General features: G+C 39.8%; 1 long non-coding RNA gene and 1 pseudogene across 1 annotated transcript in view; one reads left to right on the plus strand and one right to left on the minus strand.

The window, feature by feature from the left end:
* Nucleotides 1–25,729, minus strand: part of LOC147821487 (uncharacterized) — a 108,900-nt gene that overhangs the window by 45,659 nt on the left and 37,512 nt on the right. The window lies entirely within an intron of this gene.
* LOC101723736 (trafficking kinesin-binding protein 2 pseudogene) lies at nucleotides 10,878–12,420 on the plus strand (annotated as a pseudogene).

Genomic DNA, 25,729 nt, shown 5'->3' on the forward strand with positions numbered 1-25,729 from the left:
AACTCTTTAATATCTGGCATCTTTCACTCAACATTATATGGGGAGATTCGTCCATGTTGCATATAGTAACACTTTGGTTTTCATTTCAGCGTAGTAGTATTCCATTGTGTGGATATAACATAGTTTATTCATCCTCCTTCAACAGACATTTAGAGTTTTCTTCCATCTCACTAATGCAAAGCAGCTATCGACTGTACATGTCTTTTCATGGACATGAGCACACGTTTCTGCTAGGCATATATGTTATGTATATTTTTAGCTTTAGCAGATACTACCAGTTTTCCAGGTGGTTTTACTAACCTACATATCCACCAGAGATGGAGTTTCACATACTCTACATACTTGTCAACATTTGCTACTGATAGTCTTATTAATAAAGTATTATGGTTTTAATTTGCAACTTCTGAATTATTGGTGATGTTGAACTCTTTTCAATATGCTCATTGGTTACTTAAACATTCTTTTTGATAATAAAATTCTACCATATCTCTTTGAACAGGGCTGAAGTTTCAAATGATCATGATGTAAGTCTGCTGATGTCCCTGGCCTCCAAGAACCTATTTTTACAACAATTATATAAGATAGATACTGTTCCTATTACTTAGCTATTGCTGCATAACAATATAACCACAAGCTTCACAGCTTAAGACAGCATATATTCCTTTGGTAGCCAGTTGGAATGGCTTGCTGTGAATAAGCCTTGAAAATAAGTTGGAGACTCACAGGAACAAGGAGGCAGGAAAGGATGGGAATATTGTAGAAGAGATGGGAGACTCGTCCTAATGGAGTACATGGATTATTTGGGCGAGTGGTAAGGGAAAAGACTGGACAGCCAGAATAGCATGAGAAGTCTAGCAAGTCAGAGATGCATCAACCTGATGCAGTATTCAATGGGGAATTACTGTCATTTCTAAGCAGCGATTTTTAAAATATTAAGATGAATCAAGTGTGGCAGTCTCATGCTAATCAATACATCTGAAATGCCTCAGAAGAATAAATCTTAATATTAACCACAGTAGTTACTCATCTGGGCAATGCCTCTTAAAACATGGCTGTAAATGATTTAAACAAATATATATTGACTATTAGCTTAAAAATACTTCTTACCAGACATCTTCAGTGAGATCTAAATGGAAGAAGGCTTTTCAAAATAAACAGCAACACTTTTTTAGGAAGTCTTCCTCACTCCACTCAAGTCATAAATCCTAGAGCCTGTGCTTTTAGTCACTCCTGTCAGTGATGAGCTGTGAGACAGGACATAGTGGAAATCATTGGCTAAGTGCAAGATCACACAGTCCTCTGACATACAGGACAGACTCAGGCCAGCTTGACCCTCTAGAGGTCTTATGATGTGTAGTAGAGAGAAAACTTGGGGTTTGGGGAAAGAAGGCTGTATAAAAGCAGCAGCTTTTATAAAATCAAATTTCTGTCCAACATTCATGCTGCTTGCCTTCATGCCTTACTTTCACTCATTCCAAATAAACAAAATCAACATGATGTTTGGTATAATGAGAGGAGATGATCTGTTATCTGAACACTATCCAGACTGTGGGTTTGGACTCAGGCCACCTCTGGTGTTAGAATCCTCCCTCCTCAGCTTGCAGAATGGGTGACCACGAAAAACTACTTCACTCGTTCAAATCTATTTCCTCAGACCTAAAGTGGCAAGCAAAAATGAGCTAATGCAAAAGATTGCAGAAGGAGAAGATAAGATAATGTGTGTCACGGGTTTCACTTAGAGAATAAATGATACAATAAAGCATTCATGATTTTATCATTAGTGTGAAGTATAATGATTTGCTAATAAAAATATGATGAATTTTGTTGAATAAAAAAATCCAAGAGAAAACACATCTATGAATCTTTTTCTGTCTTTTCCTTTTCCTACAATGACACAGGTACCTACAGTAGTGGAGCCACAGTGTGGATGAACTTGATCCCTTTCTCTGGAATATCCACTTCCCTGATGGAAGGGAAGATAAAATTACCTTTAAGAACATTTTAAATTATGTTTATATTAAATTCATGAGAAATTTTTATGTGGTTAAATATACAGGTTTCCCAATAATAATGATTAAAAATATCTATAAGCATACTTTTAACCTAACAATTGAGAACTATCAGTTATTATGTCAAAATTATTATTATTAATTATTAAAGTAAATTATGACTTGATAAGTTATAATACACAATTTTATACTATATATCAAAAGGAACATCTCTATTCCAAACAAAGCCTGATACATGATGTACATGTCTTTCTCTGTATTTTTGTCACATTAATTTTTAAACTATACTTATCTTTTGCATGTCATATTCAAAATATTAGAAATCTTTCAGTCTTAGTAAACCTTACCCCAGATCAAAAGGAATTTTTATATTATCTTGGTCAAAGCCAAGAGAAATATTATAAATAAGTAAATATCCACCTGAATTTTTAAGACAAAACCCAAGATTTCAAAGCATCCTGTATAAGATATCCAGAGAGTTAAATCTTTTTAGGTATTTGAAAATTTTAGCTAGATTTTTATTTTTATTTTATTTTATTTTTTTTTTTTGGTACTGGGGATTGAACTCAGGTCCTTGCGCTTGTGGGGCAGGCAGCAGAACCACTGAGCTAAATCCCCAGCCCCTAGATTTCTTTAAATTGATTGCACAGCAATTGTATTTGAATATATATAATAAAATGCCACCCAAAACATCATATTATCTCACATGAGGCCATGTCAATAAGTTCTATGTCCAAAACAACTCTTAACCAACCAAAGAAAAAAATTCACTAGCTTGAAGTTACAGAAAAAAAGGAATATCTTCAAATTCAAACACATTTAAAGGAAAAATAAAAACTACTTTTCTCTGGGTGTGTGTGTGCATGCACACACACTCAGAGAAAATTTTTCAGCTGCTACTTATACCGTACCCCACCTCCTTTTCCACAGGGTCCATTTCAAGATCGCCCCAGTGAATGCCTGAAAGCAAAGATAGTACTGCACTTTATATATGCTGGGTTTTCCTATACATATATTCCTATGATAACATTTAATTTAGGGTGCAGTAAGAGATCAATAAGAAAATAAAGCAATTGTAATAATATACTCTAATAAAAGTTATATAAATAGACATAGTCTCTCTCCTCTATCTCTCTAAATATCTTATTGTAATTTCATCTTCTCACATAAAGGAAGCACTTTATGGCTTCTCTCTGGCATATCCAAATTGTGATCATTACATTACTGTCATTGCACTTGAGGGCCATTATTAAGTAAAAACAAGTTACTTGAACACAAGCACTGGAAAAGATAGTCAGTGGAATACCTGACAGGTAGATAGTATATACATAATGGATGCACTTCTCAGAACCAAGGGAGCTGGTGGCAAAGGGATGATTCATATCTGGGGTAGGATAGAGCTGGACAGAGTGAGATGAGACTGTTCATAACAGTATGTAATTCAAAATTTATGACTTGAGCATCTCTGAAATTTTCCATTTAATATTTTTAGGCCAAGAACTGAAATCTGGGAAAGTTAAACAACAGATAAGTAGTATGTACATGTTTAAGTACATTTTCATATCATTCCATATCTATGGGCTTCCATTTATTTTTTTCCCCAAGTACTGGGAATCAAACTCAGGACCTTGCACTTGCCAGGCAGGTGTGGCACCACTGAGCTACATCCCTGGCCCAAATTCCTTTTGAATACATGTTGAACATAGCAGCACAATTTATAATAGCTAAAATTTGGAAGCAGCCCAATTGCCTATCAACTGGAGACTGGATAAAGAAAATGTGGTTTTTGTATAAAATGGAGTACTACTCAGCCATAAAAAATGAGAAATTAGAGACATTTATAGCTAAATGGACTCACATTGAGGCAATACTTAATGAAATAAATAGGACACTTAAGTGAAATAAATAGGACACACATGTAAATACCAAATAGTTTCTCTAGTGTGAGAAACTGAAAGTGTAAATAAGGATCAAAATGTATAATATATAATGTGAAATAGGAAGAAAAGGGGCAAAGGGGAAGTGGGAGGGGTAGGGGAAAGGAAAGAAGGGAATGGAATTAATATGAGAAAATGAAAAAATGGAAACAACGTCTTTGTAAATAGGTAGGGATGGAGTAGTTGAAGGGAGGGCAGGGGAATAGGGAAAAAAATAAGAACCAAGAGCGATTATGTTCAGGTGCAAATTCCCAATGATGAATGTCATTATACTGTATACCTAAAATGTACCAATAATATCAATAAAGCAAAAGAAAACATGACCAAACTTGTATGGTTCTCACCAAGAAGTTGGTCTGTATGCATTTTGCAAAGAAATGGCTTCCTCTGCAAGTCTGAGGGTTTTAAAAAAAAAAAATACATGTTGAACATTCAAAAGGTATTTATATACCATAAGCTCCAAGCATGACTCTGATTTCTGAAAGGTTCAGCTTTCTTTAAATTTCCCTCCCCCATCTCCCAAGGCAAACAGGTTAGATTTTGTTTCTCCAGAACATTTTCCCCACTGAGGAAGAAAGATTTTCAACAGCTATTAAGGTAGATGTTTAAACAGAGTTCTCTTAATATCTTAGTCACTTTCTTGTCACCAAGACACAAAACCAATATCCAAAACTTAAAGGAGAGGTTTATATTGGCTCATGGTTTCAGAAGGTTCAGTCCAAGTTGGCTGGCTCAAAGACAGAAATGGCATGGTTGGATGGGCCCACGCTGGAGGAAAGCTGTTCACATCAGGGCAGCCAGGAAACAAAGAGAAAAGGGAAACGCCTGGGAGGGAGATCCACCCTCCCAGCTCAGAGGCCCGGATGACCACCCTCTTCTGAGCAGGCCCCACCCCCAAACAGCAAATCTGCAATAGTGCCCCCTTGGTGCAGTCACTTTCCAAAAGCACTGCCACTGAGTGCCTGAGAGTTTGGGGGTCATTCTTGATCTAAACCCTAACATTCTACCCCACTCCCAAAAGACTCATGTGCATTCTTTTATCCAAAATGCATTTAGTCCATTTCTAAGTCACCACAGTCTTAACAGCTCCAGCATTGCTGAAAAGTCCAGGTCCAAAGTCTCCTCTGAGACTCAGACAAACTCAGCTATGAGCCCCTGTAAAAGTTAGAAATAAAATTAAAGCCATTGGAATACAACGATGCGTGGGAAACATTCCCATTCCACAAGGAGAAAGTGAGTGGATTCAAATAAATCAGATCTGAGCAAGAACAAACCCCAGGAGGGCAAACATTAAATCCCATCGTTCTGTGTCAAGTACTTGGATCAAGTTGTGGCAAGACGTGAACCCCAAAAGGCTTGAGCACCCCTACCTCTATGGCATTGCTGGTTGCAGCCCTAATGGCCTCTTTTTTGGAGTAGATTTACTTGCTGCCTGTGACTTTACTCGGCAGATTATCCACATGTCTTGCACCTCCAACGTCCTGGGGTTTCCACTGGATTTTCGGCTTCATTTGCACAGGTTTATATACTGGCCCCTCAAGGGCACACTGCCTGACCTCTCTGGCCTTCTTCTGAAATCTGGGGGGAAGCTTCCTGAATCCATGACTCTTGCATTTTGCATGCCTGGAAAACCATCACCATGTGGATGACATCAAAGTCTTCCACCAGTTCAAGCAGCAGTTGGGCTCCCTTGGATCATGACAACAGAGTGCCTGGATAGCTGAGTACTACAAACCAAACTCTAGACATCTTTCCTATTGTCCTGATGCAAAGTACTTGGCTTCTTTTTAATGCTAATCTTGTTAGCAACCATGCTCTCCTTTGCTCTAACTTTGTAGACATTTCTTTTTGACAGTAGTGAAAACTTTAAATGGGCTTTTTGCTCCTGTTTCACAGTGTAACTTTCATTAAAAGCAGAAAGCAATATCCATGTCACAGCCTGAACATTTGGCTCCCTTGACATTTCCTTCTGCAGATTAATTAGTGTACAGACCTTAATCTAATTCTCCTGTAAACTCTCAGGATGAGCAAAATTTATACAAATTTTCTGCCATAACATAACACATACGAGTCCTTGTTTCCAACTGGTCTTCTGAGCTCTGACCAGAATCTCCCATCAGGCTCAGCTTAAAGCATTCTTGGGCTTCTCTAGTGAGCATGTCCAAATCTTCCCAAACTCCTTCCACAAGCCAGGTCCAAAGGCTCTGAACCACCTGGTCAGGTATAACCCCTCTCCCAGTTAGACACAATGCAATCAAAACTTTTAGTCACTATCTTTGTTTCCAGGAAGTTCATATCCTAATAGAAAATTGAGGGCTGGGGATTTAGCTCCGTGGTTTGGCCACTTGCCTAGCAGGCACAAGGACCCAAGGTCGATCCCCGGTACCAAAAAAAAAAGAAAAGAAAAGAAAAGAAAATTGAGCAAAGCAAAGTTATCTTCCCATATTTTCACAGATAATAGGGCCAGGCTTAGATTTGAATCTAGGTTTCTGATGTCAAAGCCTGCACTGCTTTTATGATGCCATATTGAGATCTATCATGATTTCCCCCACTGAGAATCACACAACCATGTCAGCCACCTGTCACTCCCCTAGGACTCACTTGTTGACATAGGAAAGTGCAGGCCAGCATCCAGAATTATCTGCACCTGTTCTTGTCCAATATCCACAACCACTGAATTAGCCAGGGTTCTCCAAAGAAACAATCAGTGATAGATAGATAGATAGATAGACAGACAGATAGATAGTGATTTACATAAATAAATACAGATACATAGATATACATATTTATATGTGTATATATTGATGGAGGGTGAGAAAGAGAGACGGAGACAGAGAGACAGAGATTGAGATTTGAGGAACTGGTTTATGTGGCTGAGAGGCTGAGAAACCCCATGACTTGCCATCTATAAACTAGAGAATGAGGAAAACCAGTGGTGTAATTCAACTTGAATCCAAAGGCCTGAGAATCAAGGGGGCTTGATGGCACAACTCCCAGTCCTATATAAAGGATTGAGAATGGAACAAGCCACTAGTTAAGAACCTCAAGGCCCAAGAAGCAGGAGCTCCATGCCTGAGAGCAGAAGATGTTCCAGCTCAAGAAGACAAAAAGCCTTAGCTTCCTCTCTGCTTTTATTTCTATGGAGCACTGAACAGTTTGGATGATACCCACCTACACCGGTAAGGGCTCTCTTCTTTACTCAGTCTACCAATTAGAATGCTAAGCTCTTCTGCAAGTACCTTCATAAACACATCCAAAAATATTTTTCCAGCTATCTGAGCAACACATCCCAGTCAAGTTGATACATAAAATTTGTCACCACACTCAATGACAATTATTTTCAAGTTTTAATCCAAAATAGCCCCGTACCCACTGGCCAAATGTGGGATAATTCTAACATCAAAAATAACAATGACCACTGTAGAAAACAGTTTGAGGAAAAGAGAAGATAGCCACCTAGGTGGTGACAGAAGGGTGAGTGTCTCCAAATTGGCACTGAAGAAAAGCAGGTAACCTGAGCCGAGAACAAAAGATAAAGCCTGATATGGGAGGATGAAATGAAAAGAGATCTAGCTGGACCAAATTCCAGCATCTAGGGAGTCCATGAGGAGAATCCAGACCACTCCTGAATCATGGCACCCACCCACCCCCAACCCCATACACAACAAACATGCTATCTTGGGAACAGATTGAACTGAGGGAAGGAGGCAACCCTTCCGTGATGGCCTGGCTGGAAGAACAGACTCACAGTCACTCCAACCTCCCTACTGGGCACAGGGTATGCGATACATGCAAACTGGGGATTAAGAGGAGCCAAAAGCAAGAGAATAGGACAGGACAAAATGCCACCCACTCGGGTCCTGAAAACAGTGCTGTAGCACCTGCTAACAATAGGACTGTTGTGGAGAGAGAAGGCTTGCCCAACATAGGAAACAAAATGTCACCCATTCCCATTGGATATTCAGTGTACTACTACCTATGATTATCTACCTGCAAGCACCTCCTAGCTAGCGATTGCACAGGGCAGGGAGACCCAAAACTGCAATAAATACAAGGAATAAAGTGTGGAGCAGGGGAGATCTTTGAACGGAGAGATGGCCAGAGGGTGATTCTCCCTTTTGAGGGTATTGTAGTTTTCATTGCAGCAGTGCTTCACTTCCAATTTTAGTATATGTGCTGCTGAAGCAAACATAGTATTTCACTTCCTTGATTAGGTTAATTCCTAAGTACAGTAACATGTTATTTGTGTGAAAAATTTGTTTCATTCATAATCCAAAGCAAGCAATGAGAAAGAGAGACAGAGAGAGAGGCCGACAGAGAAAGAGAGGAACCACTTGTGATCATGTGATATTTGGCAGGATATACTACTAGTATTGCAAGATATCACTTATTGATCGAGATAAAATTTCTTAGAAATGGACTTCTGGGAGGATGGAGGAGTGGTAAGCAGCAACAAATCAGCCTTTCCAAGATTTGGAATTCAGACACTGGAAAATAACAACTTGGAGGAAAAAAGAAGGATGGAGGTAGATTACTAGACCCCAGGAAGGATCCAATGGGAAAATTAGAACATACAGAAAAATTGAAGAGACAGAGAACTACGCAGTAAAAAGAAGGGGCAATCTGCACTTTTTCCCTGGCTCCTGGTTCAGGGCTTATGAGAAAGGAAGATTGAATCTACAGAGGCACAGTGAAAGTGGGAGAATCCGGATGCTTTCAATGCACCAATGGAATGGAGCTGTGGATGTGTGCATTGTAATGGCTGGTGAGTGACTCCAATCCAAGCATCTGCCCTATGCCCTGGAGAGGGTGCTTGGTTGAACACCATTCTAGGGAAAGACCAACTGAACTTGGGGCTCAGAGCAGCCACGGGATGGCTTCATCTCAGGGCTCCCAGTGTTAAACTCCCACAGAGACTGGGAGCAGGACAACCACAGGAGACACCCATGGTCAGGGATTGGTGCTCAGGCTGCCAAGAGACAACGAGAGTCCTATAAGGTAAATGACTCAGGTCCCACCCCCACGACCAGAGGCTAGGTTCAACCTGAATTTCAACGGATTTGTGTCTCAGAACCACACCCGGTCCTAATCCTGCTGCTGGCTTGCTGGTGATTACCCAGCATAGATCTGGGCTCTGACTGCCTCCTTTGTCTACTAGCAAGAGCAGAGTCACACCTTGAATTGGAAACTCCCACAAAACTGTAGACATCAGAAAATAACAATGTGCTTGAAATCATGGAGGAATTTTTTTTATTGTTTGTTTGGGGGTTTTTTTGTGTGAGTGTAGACATTGTTTTTAGTTTTATGTTTTGCTTTGTTCTTGGTTTTTTTATTTTATTTTATTTTTTCTTCTCTCCTGTCTTCTTCACCAGTTTCCTAAGGCTGGGGTAATCTTCCTTTGTCATTCAGCCTTGCTTCTAATCTCTTCTTTCATTTCTCTACATTTTCCTCTTTTCCCTTTTAAATTTGCTCAGCTTAATTGCTTCTTTCTTATTTTTATTCTCTGTATGATTTTTTTCACCCTCTTTTTTATTTTATCTTCTATTTCTTGCCAATTTTTTGTCCTATCTTTATCTAATTCTATGGACATCCTTCTACTCCACAATAAGATCGTTTGTACCACTTCTTGCTCCACCTTCTCATATCATAGAGTTTAAGGTTTCAAAGTTTTCCTTTCCTCCCCACTCCCAAATCCTAAATTATTAATAGCATAATCATAAAGCTTTGTTAATCTTTTGGTAGTTAACTCTGTAAAATTATAGTTGAACTCTTTTCTACCATTAGCAGAGTTACAGCTGCTGCATTTAGTAAATATTAGCTGTAAGGCAATACCTCTGTTGCCTTAATGATTGCATCATAATTGATGGTTTCTTCTCATCATCATAATTGGTTTCTTCATAATGGTTTATTCATCATCATAATGATGAATTAAGAGTTGTACATAATTGGTTCTTGTGGTATGTTAATATCTGACTCGTTTCAAAGAATATTACCATAGCTGCTTCACCTGATATTAGCAAGGTCAAATAATTTTCACTATTGCTCTATAAGCCAACACTCAGATTGCCTTTGTGACATTAACAATACTAAAGTACATTCCCAGAGAACTTGGTTGCTAGGCTAACTACACAGAATCCTCCTTCCCCAAAATAACCAAGATGGTCAAATCATGGGGCTGTGGCAAAGGATTATAGTTAGCCATAACCAAAGTACATCACTTGCATAGCAACTAAAGAGATCTCTATATTAGCAACAAAGTCTTTAGAATATAAGCATCCACAAACCTCATCACAAAACAAAAGTAATAGAAACATGGGAAGGAAAAGCAACAAAATCCCTCCCAGAACCTCTAACCCCTCATAGCTAATCCTGGGCCACCAAGAGGCAGAATAGTATAAGCCACTTACCCAAATTATTCAAAAGCATAGTGGAGAAGGTTAGAAAACACTCAAAGAGATAATCAGCAGGATTCAAGAAGATATGACTAAACATTTAATAGAAGTAGTAACCAAAAAGATGTGGGAATTCTCAAAAGAAACTAATAAAAAGCTGGATGACACTAATAAAAAGCTAGTTAAACAAAATGATATAAAACATGAATGACCAGTTTACCAAAGAATTAGAGTTCATGAAAAAGTTTCAATCAGAAATCCAAGAGATTAAAAATCCTATTGAGGCGGGCCGTGGCGCTGCTGGGACAGCGGGGCGCCTACGGGCTTTTCCCACGCGGTGGGCGCTGCCTGGTCCCGGTCTGCGCCAGGCCGAGGTCGCGGCCTGAGGAGGTGGTGAAGCCGCCCGCCCCCCCTACCATCTGGGGGCTGCAGGTCTCCAGTTGTGCCCCTCAGCGCGTCAGCCTGAGGACGCCGGACTGTCCGGTCATGACTGTCCACGGAATGATAATTACATGAGAACACTTATTGGTACAGATGTCATTCTGCTCATCAGAGAACATCTATCTAAATGAAAATGTCCATATGACCACCTCCATTTCTTTATCAAATAGCTTGATGGATTCCCTTTGCTCTGATTCATGCCAAAGCCATCCTTCTCAACCAAAGCAAGAAAGGATCCTGAATGAATCTGTCCCAGGATGCCATTTTTACATCACCAAGAGGTGAAGAAAACCTCATGAACAGCAATCAGAAAGACTCGGAGAGCATCACTGATGTCTGCTCCGATGGGGACCTCCCTGAAGTGGAGCTGGTGAACCTGCTGGAGGAGCAGCTGCCGCAGTACAAGCTGAGGGCGGACTCGCTCCTGTAGGAGAACCGGGACTGGGCGCAGTCACAGCTCCAGCCGCAGCATGCGTCTGATACCCTCTCCCCAGTCCTTGCTGAAGAGACTTTCCGCTACATGATTCTAGGCACAGACAGGGTGGAGCAGATGACCAAAACATACAATGACATTGACATGGTTACACATCTCCTGGCAGAGAGGGATCGTGACCTGGAGCTAGCTGCTCGAATTGGACAAGCTCTCTTAAAGCGGAATCATGTCTTACCTGATCAGAATGAAGCCCTGGCGGAGCAGCTGGGGCAAGCCTTTGATTAAGTTAATCAGCTGCAGCATGAGCGGTCCAAGAAAGACTAGTTGCTTTGAATCGTCTCCATTGCTTCTGAAGAGAGTGAAACTGATTCCAGCTATTCTACACCTCTTCAATTCAATGAGTCCTTTAGCTTATCTCAGGGTTTGCTGCAGTTGGATATGTTGCAAGGAAAGCTCAAGGAACTGGAAGAAGAGAATATGGGCCTTCGGTCCAAAGCTTGTCTTATCAAGACAGAAACTTTTACCTATGAAGAGAAGGAGCAACAGCTGGTCAGTGACTGTGTTAAAGAACTCCGTGAAACAAATGCTCAGATGTCCAGAATGACTGAAGAATTGTCAGGGAAGAGTGATGAACTGATTCGATACCAAGAAGAGATCTCCTCTCTGTTGTCTCAGATTGTAGATCTTCAGCCCAGACTTAAGGAACATGTAATTGAGAAGGAAGAGCTGAGACTTCACCTGCAAGCTTCCAAAGATGCCCAGCGCCAGCTGACGATGAAGCTGGGTGAGTTACAAGATAGGAACATGGAGTGTCTGGGGATGTTACACAAATCCCACGAAGAAATAAAGGAACTTCGTAGTAGATCTGGCCCTGCTGCTCATCTCTACTTCTCCCCGTCCTACACCTTTTACTGGGGAATCTTTGGCAGCGGAGATTGAGGGGGCCATGTGTAAAAAGTTGATTTTGGATGAGGAATCTTCTTTCTTTCTTTAAACAAAAAGCCCAACAGAAATGGGTATTTGATACTGTCGAGGTTGCCAGTGACACACGGGGCCGCTCTGAGCCTCTTCCAGCTCTGCTACCCATCCCAGGAGCCAATCATTCAAGTGTCATTATGACAACAAAACCTTTCGACACTGGTGTACAACAGACAGAGGACAGAACACTGCTGGTCCAGGGGAGTGACTCCAAGGGGGTTCCAGAGTAAGAAACACATTATGTCAGGAATTGTGCACTTCTTTGGCATTGACGTGGCAGGGTCACGTGCTCAAATTCAAGCATTTCTCTCTACTGTCCCATGAAGTTCTGGGACTGTCAGTTTTCATTCAGGTTCTTTTTTCTTTTTTCTTTTTTCTTTTTTTTGGTACTGGGGATCAAACTTGGGACCTTGTGCTTTCGAGGCAGGTGGCAGAACCACTGAGCTAAAAATCCCCAGCCCTTTCATTCAGTTTTAATACCCTGCATCATTATTTGTAGGATACATCATTGATTTCACAAAATTTATTGGAATGGAAAGACATTAAAATATTCAAAACAGAAAAGAAATCCTATGGAAAGGCTGGGAATTTAGCTCAGGGGCACAGCACCTGCCTGGCAAGCATGAGGTCCAGAGTTCGATTCCTAGTACCAAAAAAATTATACTGAACGTGTGGGCAGCAGGATGGACCAATGTGAGGACAGAATTTCAGAACTAGAAGACAATGATCCCCTCAAAGACCACCTATTCAAAGACACCTTAAAAACAAGGGAAAATGAAAACTTGATCCAACAACTGCTAGGTGATGTAAAGAAGACTAATCTAAGAATAATTGGAAACAATGAAAAATCAGAAGATAATACAAATGGCATAAAAATCTGTTCCCAAAAATAATGGAAGGAAACTTCCCAAATATAGAGATAGAAAGAAACATACAGATAAATGAGGCTTATAGAACACAAAATAGCTATGACCAAAAGAGAACTTCTCCATAGCACATTATACTCAAATTCCTGGAAGTCCATCATAAGGGCAAAGTTTTTTAAACTGTTAGAGAAATGCAATAAAGCACATATAAATATAAACTCATTAGAATCCCAGCAGACTTCTCTATACAAACACTCAAGGCCAGGAGAGCTTGAGCCAAAGTGTTTCAAGCCCTAAAAGATAACAACTTCCAACCTCGACTTATGAATTCTGCAGAACTTTCCTTTAAACACTTAACAGTTTACCCCAAGCATCACTCAGGCAGTGCATTTGTTTACATACTGACTATCCTGAGGATCGCTTTAGCAGGTTCTCAGCACAAGTGTTAGAAGATGGGAGTAAGTTTCAGGAGTAAGCATTTTGAAGAGAGCTTAGACATAGTAGGCAAGTGGGAAGGACAGATGGAGCCCATGGAGATCACGGAGCAGGAAATTTTTTTTTTGAAGCTAGACATGCTATTATAAGAACTGATAAGTGGGCCCAAGAAAGTGCTGCAATTAGGAATGAAAAGGGTGAAATCACAACAGACCCTGCAGAAATCTAGCAGATCATCAATACTTGCTTCGAGAACCTGTATTATTTTTTTTAATTCTTTAATAGGTACATTTTAGGTATACAATTCATTCACATTTCTCACTGGGAATTGTACCTTTACATGCTGCATCTTGGTTCTCATTTTTTCCTCATTCCTAGCCTTCCCTTCACCCCCTCCACCCTTCCCTATTTACAAAGACTTTGTTTCCATTTCTCATAATTTTTCCTTTCCCTTCTTTCCTTTGCCCTGATCTTCCTACTACCCCTAGCCCTTTGGACCTTTTCTTCCTATTTTGCATTATCAATTATTCATTCTAATCATTGGTACATTTAAGTGTACAATATAATGACATTTATCAATGGAAATTTGCACCTTTACATAACCTCTCTTGGTTCTTATTTTTCACACATCCCCTGCCCTCCCTTCAACCACTCCATCCCTCCCTATTTACAAACACTTTGTTTCCATTTTTCCATTTTCTCACATTAATTCCATTCCCTTCTTTCCTATTCCCTACCCACCAACTTCCCCTTCCCCTTTGCCCCTTTTCTTCCTATTTCACATTATCTACTATACCTTTTAGTCCTTATTTACACTTTGTTTCTCACACTAGAGAAACTATTCGGTATTTATATATGTGTGTCCTATTTATTTCACTTAAGAGCTGTGCTTCAATATGCACCCATTTAGCTATAAATGTCTCTAATTTCTCCTTTTTATGGCTGAGTTGTACTCCATTTTATTAAAAAACCACATTTTCTTTATCCAGTCTCCAGTTGATGGGCATTTGGGCTGTTTCCAAGCTTTACCTATTACAAATTGTGCTGCTATGAATATGAGTGCACATGTATCACTGTGGTATGCTTCTGTTAATTCTTTGGGGAAGATACCCAGCAGTGGAATAGCTGGGTCAAATGGGATTTCCAGTCCTAGTTCTTTGAGGTATTTCCATACTGATTTCCACAGGGGTTGCACCAGTCTGCACTCCCACCAGCAGTGGAGCAGTGTTCCTCTTTCCCCACAGCTCCGCCAGCATTTGTTATTGGTTGATTTCATGATAGCAGCCATTCTTTCTGGAGTGATATGGAATCTCAGTGCAAATTTCATTTGCATCTCTAGAATGACCAGTGATGTTAACCATTTTTTCATGTATTTATTTGCTATTTCTACTTCTTTGTCTGAAAATGTCTGTTCATTTCAGATGCCCATTTTTGGATTGGGTCTTTAAATGTGGGAGGTCTGATTTTTTAAAGTTCTTTATAAATTTGAGATAGCAGACCTTTGTCTGAGGAAGAGCAGGTGAAGATTTTTTCCCACATTGTGGGTTGTCTCTTCACACTGCTGGTGGTTTCTCTTGCTGTGCAGAAGCCTTTTAATAAGAAGAGATCCCACTTGTTGATTGTTTGTGCTAGTTCATGGGCAACTGAGGTTTTGTTCATAAAATCTTTTCCTACACCGATGTCTTCAAGGGTTCTACCTAACCTCTGTTCCAACTGGTTCAGAGTTTCTATTTTAATATTTAGATCTTTAATCCATTTTGATTTTAGTTTAGTGTATGGTGAGAGATATAGGTCTAGTTTTAATCTTTGGCAAGTTGAAACCCAATTTTTCCAGTACCATTTATTAAAGAGGCTATCTTTCCTCCAGTGAGAGTGTTTGGCTCCTTTGTTGAAGAGGAGATGGCTGAGGGTGTCTGGCGTTGTTTCTGCATCTTCTAATCTGTTCCACTGGTCCTCAGGTCTGTTTCTTTGCCGGTACCATGCTGCTTTTATCACAGTAGCTTTGTAGTAGAGTTTCAAGTTAGAGATTATGATACCCCCTGCCATGTCTCTAATACCTAGAATTGCTTTTGCTATTCTGGGTCTCTTTTTGTTCCAAATGAATTTTTGGATCATTTTCTCAAGGTCCATGAAGTATGCTGCTGGCATCTCAATTGGATTTGCATTGAATCTATATAGCAGTTTTGGCAGTATGGCCATTTTCACTATATTGATCCTTCCTATCCAGGAGCAGGGGATATCTGTCCATTTTCTGATATCATCTTCAACCTCTCTTTTCAGAGTGCTATAGTTTTCAGAGAAGAGGTCTTTGATTTCTTTTGTTAGGTTGATTCCTAAGTATTTCAGTTTTTTGAATGCTATTGTGAAAGGAATTATTTGCCCTATTTCTCTCTCAGTGAGTCTGTCATTTGTATAGAGGAAAGCTATTGATTTTTGTGTGTTGACCTTGCAGCCAGCTAATTTACTGAATTTGGTTATTAAGTCTAGAAGACTTTTGGTGGAGTTCTTGGGGTCTTCTATATAGAGTATCATGTCTTCTGCAAATAATGACAATTTGACTTCTTCATTACCTATCTTTATTCCTGCTATTTCTTTCTCTTGTCTAATTGCCGTGGCTAATGTTTCCAAAACTATATTGAACAGAAGTGGAGATAGAGGACATCCTTGTCTGGTTCCTGATTTTAGTGTGAAGGATTTCAGTTTTTGATCATTTACTATGATACTGGCTGTTGGTTTTTCATAGATGGCTTTTATCAGTTTGAGGTAGAGACCATCTATTCCAATTTTTTGCAGGGTTTTTATCATAAATGCATGTTGGATTTTGTCAAATGCTTTTTCTGCATCTATGGAGATAATCATATAGTTTTTGCCCTTGGCTCTATTTTACATTATTGATTTGCATATGTTGAATCATCCCTGCATCCCTAGGATGAAACCCATTTGGTGAGGGTGTATAATCTTCTTGATGATCTTCTGCATTCTGTTTGCCAGTATCTTATTAAGGATTTTTGCATCTATGTTCATTACTGACATTGGCCTATAGTTCTCTTTTTCAGTTGGGTCTTTCTCTGCTTTGGGGATCAAGGTGATGCTTGCTTCCAGGAATGAATTTGAGAGTATTGCTTCCCTTTCAATTTCATTGAAGAGTTTAAACAGTAGTGGCAGTAGTTCCTCTCTAAATGTCTTGTAGAATTCAGCAGTGAAGCCAGCAGGGCCCAGGCTTTTCTTAGTTGATAAGTTTTTAATTCCATTTTCAATTTCATTGGTTGATATTGGGTTGTTTAGAATTTTTAGGTCTTCTTCATTCAACTTTGGTAATTCATATGCATCTAGAAATCTGTCCATTTCTTCTGTGTTGTCCATCTTATTGGCGTATAGGTTCTGGAAGTAGGTATTGATGATCCTCTGGATTTCTGCTGGGTCTGTTGTAATTTCCCCCTTTTCATTCCTAATTGCATGGATTTGGGCCTTTTCTTTCCTTTTTCTGACAAAGTTGGCTAAGGGTTTGTCAATTTTGTTGATTCTTTCAAAGAACCAACTCTTGGCTTCATTTATTGTTTATATCGTTCTCTTAGTCTCCATTGCATTGATTTCTCCTCTGATCTTTATAATTTCCTCCCTTGTATGAGCTTTGGGTTTTTCCTGCTCTTCTTTTTCTCGAAGCTTGAGGTTCAGCATCAGGTTGTTTAATTGGGCTTGTTCTATTTTCCTAATATGTGTATTCCCTGCTATGAATTTCCCTCATAAGACTGCTTTCATTGTGTCCCATAGATTCTGATATGTTGTATTGCCATTGTCCTTTAATTGAAGGAACTGTCTGATTTCTACTTTAATTTCCTCTGTGACCCATTGGTTATCAGAAGTGTGTTGTTCAATTTCCACGTGTTTATGAAATTTTTTGAGTTTCTTTTGCTATGGATCTCCAGCTTCATTGCACTATTGTCTGATAATATACAGGGGATAACTTCAATTCCTTTGCACTTACTTAAACATGTTCTATGCAGGAATATGTGGTCTATTTTTGAGAATGACCCATGTGCAGCTGAGAAGAATGTGTATTCTGATTTTGTGGGGTGGAACACTCTGTAAACATCTGTTAAATTCATTTGTTCAAGAGTTCGATTGAGTTCTAGTATTTGATTACTTAATTTTAGTCTAGTTGATCTATCTATTTGTGACAGTGGGGTGTTGAGGTCCCCCACTACAATTGTATTACTGCATATGTGACTTTTCATGTCCGTTAGTATTTGTTTTATATAGTTGGGTGCACTAGTGTTTGGTGCATAGATATTTATGATTGTCATCTCTTCCTCTTGGATTCTTCCCTTTACAAGGAGGTAGTGTCCTTCTTCATCTCTCTTAATCAGTGTTGGTTTGAAATCTACTTGATCTGCAAAGAGGATAGCTACTCCTGCTTTTTGGGGGGTTCCCATCGCATGCAGTATTGTTTTCCACCCTTTAACTTTCAGTCTATGAGTTTCCTTTTGAATTAAGTGTGTTTCTTGTATGCAGCATATTGTTGGATTTTGGTTCTTGACCCATTCTGCCAGTCTATTTCTTTTGATTGGTGAATTGAGACCATTAACATTGATGGTTATAACTGAAATGTATTGACTTATCATTGCCATGACTTTTTCTTTTTGTTGCATTCTCCCCCTTCACATTTAATTTCTTGTTGCACCTGATGGGTTCATTCTACTTTGCTTCCTGGGGTTGTGATCCTCATTGTCTGTTCCTAGGATATTGTCTAAAATGTTTTGGAGTGCTGGTTTGCTATTCATGAAGTTCCTAAGGTGCTGTTTGTCATGAAAGTATCTTATTTCTCCATCAATTTTGAAAGATAGTTTTGCAGGGTATATCAATCTGGGTTGGAGGCTGTTTTCCTTTAGGGCTTGGAATACATCACTCCAAGTTCTTCTTGCCTTTAGGGTTTGTGTTGAGAATTCTGCTGTGATTCTGATGGGCTTTCCTTTGTATGTGATTTGTTTCTTTTCTCTAACTGCTTGTAGAACTTTGTTCTTCTGTTGAGTTTCTGGAATCTTAACAATTATATGCCTATGTGTAGATTTCTTTTGATCAAGGCTATTTGGAGTCCTATATGCTTCACTTATCTGTATGTCAAGTTCTTTTCCCCTCCTTGGGAAGTTTTCTGCCATTACTTCTGTGAACATATTTTTATGTCATCTGCACTCTCCTGTTTCTTCTTTGACTCCAATCAGTCTTATGTTATTCTTCTTTGCATCGTCTAGCAGCTGCTGGATTGATTTCTTGTGGTCCCTTACAATTTTAAAGAAATTTTTCTTTTCCTGGTCTCTATTTGCAATCTTATCTTCTATATCTGAAATTCTGTCCTCACATTGGCTCATTCTGCTGTGTAGACTTTCAGTGGAGTTTTTCATCTCCTGGAAATCTATTTGCACCTGTTTTATGGATTCCATTTTTTTCCTATGTTGAGATTTCATCATGTTCCTCAGCTCCTCTCTAGATTTATTAATCATGTCTTACTGTATGCACACAATCTGTGCTGTTATCTGAGAAATTATTTCTGATTTCAGCTTTTCCATATCCTCTTTTGTTGCCAGTTCAGGGAGTCCAGGTGTTTGAGTATCAGAGTGTTCCATGTCATTTCCCTTTGGGGTTGCTGTAGGTGATGTGGAAGTCTGGTTTTGAGACTTGTTTATGTGTCTTCTCATTGCAACCCAGGGTGGGGGGTTGCTGTTGGCGCCCATGTGGCTCACCTCCTCTGAGCTGGGAGTGGTGGGACAGCAGCTCAGAATCCCCTTCCTCTGGCTTCAGCAGGTACAGTGGGATGGACGGTGGCCTGGAAGCCCCTTCCCCTGGGCCAGGAGTGGTTGGATGGCCGGTGGCTCAGAAGTCCTTTCATCTAATCCAGGAGCATGGGACTGCTGTTCAGAAGCCCCTTCCTCTGTGCCAGGAGTGGCAGGACAAATGGCAGCCCAGAAGCCCCTTCCTCTGGACAGGGAGCAGTGGAATGGATGGTGGCCCAGAAGACCCTTCCTCTGGGCTGGGAGCAGTGGGACGGATGGTGGCAGCCTGGAAGCCCCTTCCTCTGGGTTAGGTGTGGTGGGACACAAGAACCTGTATTCTAACAAGATGGAAAATACAGAAGAAATGGACAGATTCCCAGATACATATGAATTACTAAAATGAATCAAGAAAATACAAAAATTCTAAGTAAACCATTATCAGTCAATGAAATTGAAGATGTAATTAAAAACCTACCAACAAAGAAATGGCCAGGCCCTGATGGACTCACTGGTGACCTCTTCAAGAAATTTAGAGAAGATCCAATGCCACTACCTCTCAAACAACTATATTATAAAAACCCTACAGAAAATTGGCATAGACAATCTTTATCTCAATCTGATAAAAGCCATCTATGAAAAACCAATTGCCAACATAATACTTAATTGACAAAAACTGAAAGCTTTCACTCTAAAATCAGTAACAAGACAAGGATATCCATTGTCACCACTCTTATTCAACATAGTTCTGGAAACACTAGCCAGGGCAATTAGACAAGAGCAAGAAATAAAAGGAAAAAGATAGGAAAGGGAGAAGTTAAATTATCACTATTTGCAGATGACAAGTCTACATAGAAGACCCCAAAAACTCCACCAAAAATTTCTAGATTTAATAACCCAATACAGTAGTGTAGCTGGATACAAAGTTCATACTCAAAAGTCAATAGACTTCCTGTACACAAATAACAGGCTCATCGAGAGAGAAATTAGGGAAACACCTTTCATAATGCCATCCAAAAAAATGAAGTACCCAGGAATCAATCTACTGAGGGAAGTAAAAGACCTTTATATTGAAAACTACCATACACTGAAAAAGGAGATCAAAGAGGATATCAGAAAATAGAAAGATATCCCTTGTTCTTGGATAGGAAGAACCAATATAATAAAAATGGCCATACTTCCAAAACTGTTGTATAGATTTACTGCAATTGCAATCAAAATTCCAGTAGAATATCTCACACAATTAGAGAAAACAATTCTAAAATTCATTTGGAACCAGAAGAGACCTAGAATGCCAAAAGCAAAACTGGGAAACAAAGGAAAGTTAAGAGGAATCACAATCCCTGACTTGAAATTATGCTTCAAAGCTGCTGTGGTAAAAACAGGATGATACTGGCACCAACAAAGTAGACCCAAGGATCAATGGAACAGATTAGAAGATGCAGAAACAACTCCAAACATACTCAGCCACCTTTTTTTTTGCTTAAATTTTTTATTGGTACATTTTAGATATACATTATGTTTACATTTATCACTGGGTGCTTGTACCTGTACATGATGTATCTTGATTCTTATTTTTTCCCCATTACCTGTGCACCCTTCACCCCCTCCACCCTTCTGTATTTACACAGACTTTGTTTCCATTTTTTTCTTTTCTCATAATTTTTCCTTTCCCTTCTTTCCTTTCCCTTTCCCCTCCCACTTCCCCTGCCCCTTTAGACCTTTTCTTCCTATTTCAAATTATCAATTATTCATTTTAATCATTTTAATCCTTATTTACACTTTCTGTTTCTCACACTAGAGAAACTATTTGGTATTTACACATGTGTGTCCTATTTATTTCACTTGAGTATTGATTCAATATGCATCCATTTAGCTATGAATATCTCTAGTTTCTCATTCTTTATGGCTGAGTAGTATTCCATTTTATTTTTAAAAACCACATCTTCTTTATCCAGTTTCCAGTTGATGGGCACTTGGACTGTTTCCAAGCTTTAGCTATTACAAACTGTGCTGCTATAAACATGCATGCACATATATCGCTGTGATATGATTCTTTTTAATTCTTTTGGGAAGATACCCAGCAGGGGAATAGCGGGATCAAATGGGACCTCTAGCCATAGTACTTTGAGGTATCTCCATACTGATTTCCACAGTGGTGGCACCAGTCTGCACTCCCACCAAAAATGGAGAAGGGTTCCTTTCTCCCCACACCCCTGCAAGCATTTGTTATTGGTTTATTTCCTGATAGCAGCCATACTTTCTGGGGTGAGGTAGAATGTCAGAGTTGTTTTCACCTGCATCTGTCGAATGACCAGTGATGTTGAACATTTTTTCATATGCTTATTTTCAGCCTTATCTTTGACAAAGGAGTCAAAAACCTTCACTGAAAAAAAAGACAGCCTCTAATAAATGGTGCTGGAAAAACTGGCTTTCTGCATAACAAAGACTATAACTAGATCAATATATTTCACCATGCACTAAACTAAAATCAAAATGGATCAATGGCCTAAATATTAAGACAGAAACATTAAATCTGCTTGAGGATAGAATAGGTACAACTCTTGAAGACATTGGTGTAGGCCAACGGCTTTATGAACAAAACTCTGACCACAAGGCAGGTCTGCGGACACCCTACCAAGGTCCCAAGTCATGTGGAACATACCTTATCAGCCCACTGCAGACAGGCAGGTCTGCGCACGCCCTACCGAGGTCCCAAGTCATGCGGAACACGCCGAATCAGCCCACTGCAGACAGACAGCCAGGCCTGTGGACACCCTACCAAAGTCCCAAGTGGTGTGGAACATGCTGAATCAGCCCGCTGCAGACAGACAGGCAGGTCTGTGCACGCCATACCGAGGTCCCGAATCAGCCCCCACCCAGGCAACCATACATTGGACCCTCCCCCCCACTCCTCTGTACAGCCACCTGGTTCCACACTACAAAGATGCAGAGGACAGCAGAACATCAGACAATGGTACTGAGTCCCGCTGCTCCTGGTCCAGAGGTAGGGGCTTCTGAACCATCATCCCACTGCTCCTGGTCCAGAGGAAGGGGCTTCCTGGCCACCATGCCTCCCACTGCTCCCAGCCCAGAGGAAAGGGCTTTTGGGACACCTTCTCTCCTGCCACTCCTGGCCCAGAGGGTCTTCCGAGCCACCAACCCTCATACTGCTCCCAGCCCAGAGGTAGGTTCTTCGGAGCCGCCATCCCACTGCTCCTTGACCAGAGGAAGGGGCTTCCTGGCCACCATCCCTCCCACTGCTCCCAGCCCACAGGAAAGGGATTTTGGGCCACCATCCCTGCTGCTGCTCCCAGCCCCTGTACCACCTCTCCCAGCTCCGAGGAGGTAATCCGGGAAGGCACTAACAGTCCCCTCAAGTTGAAATGAGAAAACACGTAAATAAGTCTCAAAACCAGACTTCCAGATCACCTACAGCAACCCCAAAGGGAAATGAGATGGAACACTCTGATACTCAACCACCTGAGCCCACTGAACTGGTAACAAAAAGGGACCTGGAAAAAAATGAAATCAGAAATAATTTCTCAGATGACAGGAGAAATTGTGCCCCTAGTGCAAGACATGATTAATAAATCTAGAGAGGAGCTCAGGAACATGATGGAATCCCAACATAGGAAACAAATGGAATCCATACAACAGATCCAAATAGATTACCAGGACATGAAAACTCCATTGAAAGTCTACACAGCAGAATGAGCCAATGTGAGGACAGAATTTCAGATATAGAAGATAAGATTGCAATTAATGACCAGGAAAAGAAAAATTACTTCAACATTATAAGGGAACATGAGAAATCAATCCAGCAGCTGCTACATGATGCAAAGGAGAATAACATAAGACTGATTGGGCTCAATGAAGAAACAGGAGAGAGTGCAAATGACATAAAAAAAACTCTTCACAGAAATAATGGCAGAAAACTTCCCAAGGAGGGGAAAAGAACTTGACATACAGATAAGTGAGGCATATAGGATTCCAAATAGCCTTGATCAAAAGAAATCTACACATAGGCATATAATTGTTAAGATTCCAGAAACTCAACAGAAGAACAAAGTTCTACAAGCAGTTAGAGAAAAGAAACAAATCACATACAAAGGAAAGCCCATCAGAATCACAGCAGAATTCTCAACACAAACCCTCAAGGCAAGAAGAGCTTGGAGTGATGTATTCCAAGCCCTAAAGGAAAACAGCCTCCAACCCAGATTGATATACCCTGCAAAACTATCTTTCAAAATTGATGGAGAAATAAGATACTTTCATGACAAAGAGCACCTTAGGAACTTCGTGGATACCAAACCAGCACTCCAAAGAATTTTATACGATATTCTAGGAACAGACATTGAGGATCACAACCCCAGGAAGCAAAGCAGAATGAATCCATCTGGCATGACAAGAAATTAAATGTAAAGGGGGAGAACACAACAAAAAGAAAAAGTCATGGCAATGATAAGTCAATACGTTTCAGTTATAACCATCAATGTTAATGGTCTCAATTCACCAAACAAAAGAAATAGACTGGCAGAATGGGTCAAGAACCAAAATCCAACAATATGTTGCATACAAGAAACACACTTAATTCAAAAGGAAACTCATAGACTGAAAGTTAAAGGGTGGAAAACAATACTGCATGCGATGGGAACCCCCCAAAAAGCAGGAGTAGCTATCCTCTTTGCAGATCAAGTAGATTTCAAACCAACACGGATTAAGAGAGATGAAGAAGGACACTACCTCCTTGTAAAGGGAAGAATCCAAGAGGAAGAGATGACAATCATAAATATCTATGCACCAAACACTAGTGCACCCAACTATATAAAACAAATACTAACGGACATGAAAAGTCACATATGCAGTAATACAATTGTAGTGGGGGACCTCAACACCCCACTGTCACAAATAGATAGATCAACTGGACTAAAATTAAGTAATCAAATACTAGAACTCAATCGAACTCTTGAACAAATGAATTTAACAGATGTTTACAGAGTGTTCCACCCCACAATATCAGAATACACATTCTTCTCAGCTGCACATGGGTCATTCTCAAAAATAGACCACATATTCCTGCATAGAACATGTTTAAGTAAGTGCAAAGGAATTGAAGTTATCCCCTGTATATTATCAGACAATAGTGCAATGAAGTTGGAGATCCATAGCAAAAGAAACTCAAAAAATTTCATAAACATGTGGAAATTGAACAACACACTTCTGATAACCAATGGGTCACAGAGGAAATTAAAGTAGAAATCAGACAGTTCCTTCAATTAAAGGAAATGGCAATACAACATATCAGAATCTATGGGACACAATGAAAGCAGTCTTATGAGGGAAATTCATAGCAGGGAATACACATATTAGGAAAATAGAACAAGCCCAATTAAACAACCTGATGCTGAACCTCAAGCTTCGAGAAAAAGAAGAGCAGGAAAAACCCAAAGCTCATACAAGGGAGGAAATTATAAAGATCAGAGGAGAAATCAATGCAATGGAGACTAAGAGAACGATATAAACAATAAATGAAGCCAAGAGTTGGTTCTTTGAAAGAATCAACAAAATTGACAAACCCTTAGCCAACTTTGTCAGAAAAAGGAAAGAAAAGGCCCAAATCCATGCAATTAGGAATGAAAAGGGGGAAATTACAACAGACCCAGCAGAAATCCAGAGGATCATCAATACCTACTTCCAGAACCTATACGCCAATAAGATGGACAACATAGAAGAAATGGACAGATTCCTAGATGCATATGAATTACCAAAGTTGAATGAAGAAGATCTTAAAATTCTGAACAACCCAATATCAACCAATGAAATTGAAAATGGAATTAAAAACTTATCACCTAAGAAAAGCCTGGGCCCTGCTGGCTTCACTGCTGAATTCTACAAGACATTTAGAGAGGAACTGCTGCCACTACTCTTTAAACTCTTCAATGAAATTGAAAGGGAAGCAATACTCCCAAATTCATTCCTGGAAGCAAGCATCACCTTGATCCCCAAAGCAGAGAAAGACCCAACTGAAAAAGAGAACTATAGGCCAATCTCACTAATGAACATAGATGCAAAAATCCTTAATAAGATACTGGCAAACAGAATGCAGAAGATCATCAAGAAGATCATACACCCTGATCAAGTGGGATTCATCCCAGGGATGCAGGGATGGTTCAATATACACAAATCAATCAATGTAATACACTTTATCAATAGAGCCAAGGACAAAAACCATGTGATTATCTCCATAGATGCAGAAAAACATTTAACAAAATCCAACATGCATTTATGATAAAAACCCTACAAAGAATTGGAATAGATGGTCTCTACCTCAAACTGGTGGAAGCCATCTGTGAAAAGCCAACAGCCAATATCATACTAAATGGTCAAAAACTGAAATCGTTCACACTAAAATCAGGAACAAGACAAGGATGTCCACTATCACCACTCTTGTTCAATATAGTTCTGGAAAC

Source organism: Heterocephalus glaber, unplaced genomic scaffold (assembly GCF_053883595.1).
Source record: "Heterocephalus glaber isolate CG9 unplaced genomic scaffold, H.glaber_assembly_v1.0 deba00001733, whole genome shotgun sequence".
Taxonomy (NCBI): domain Eukaryota; kingdom Metazoa; phylum Chordata; class Mammalia; order Rodentia; family Bathyergidae; genus Heterocephalus; species Heterocephalus glaber.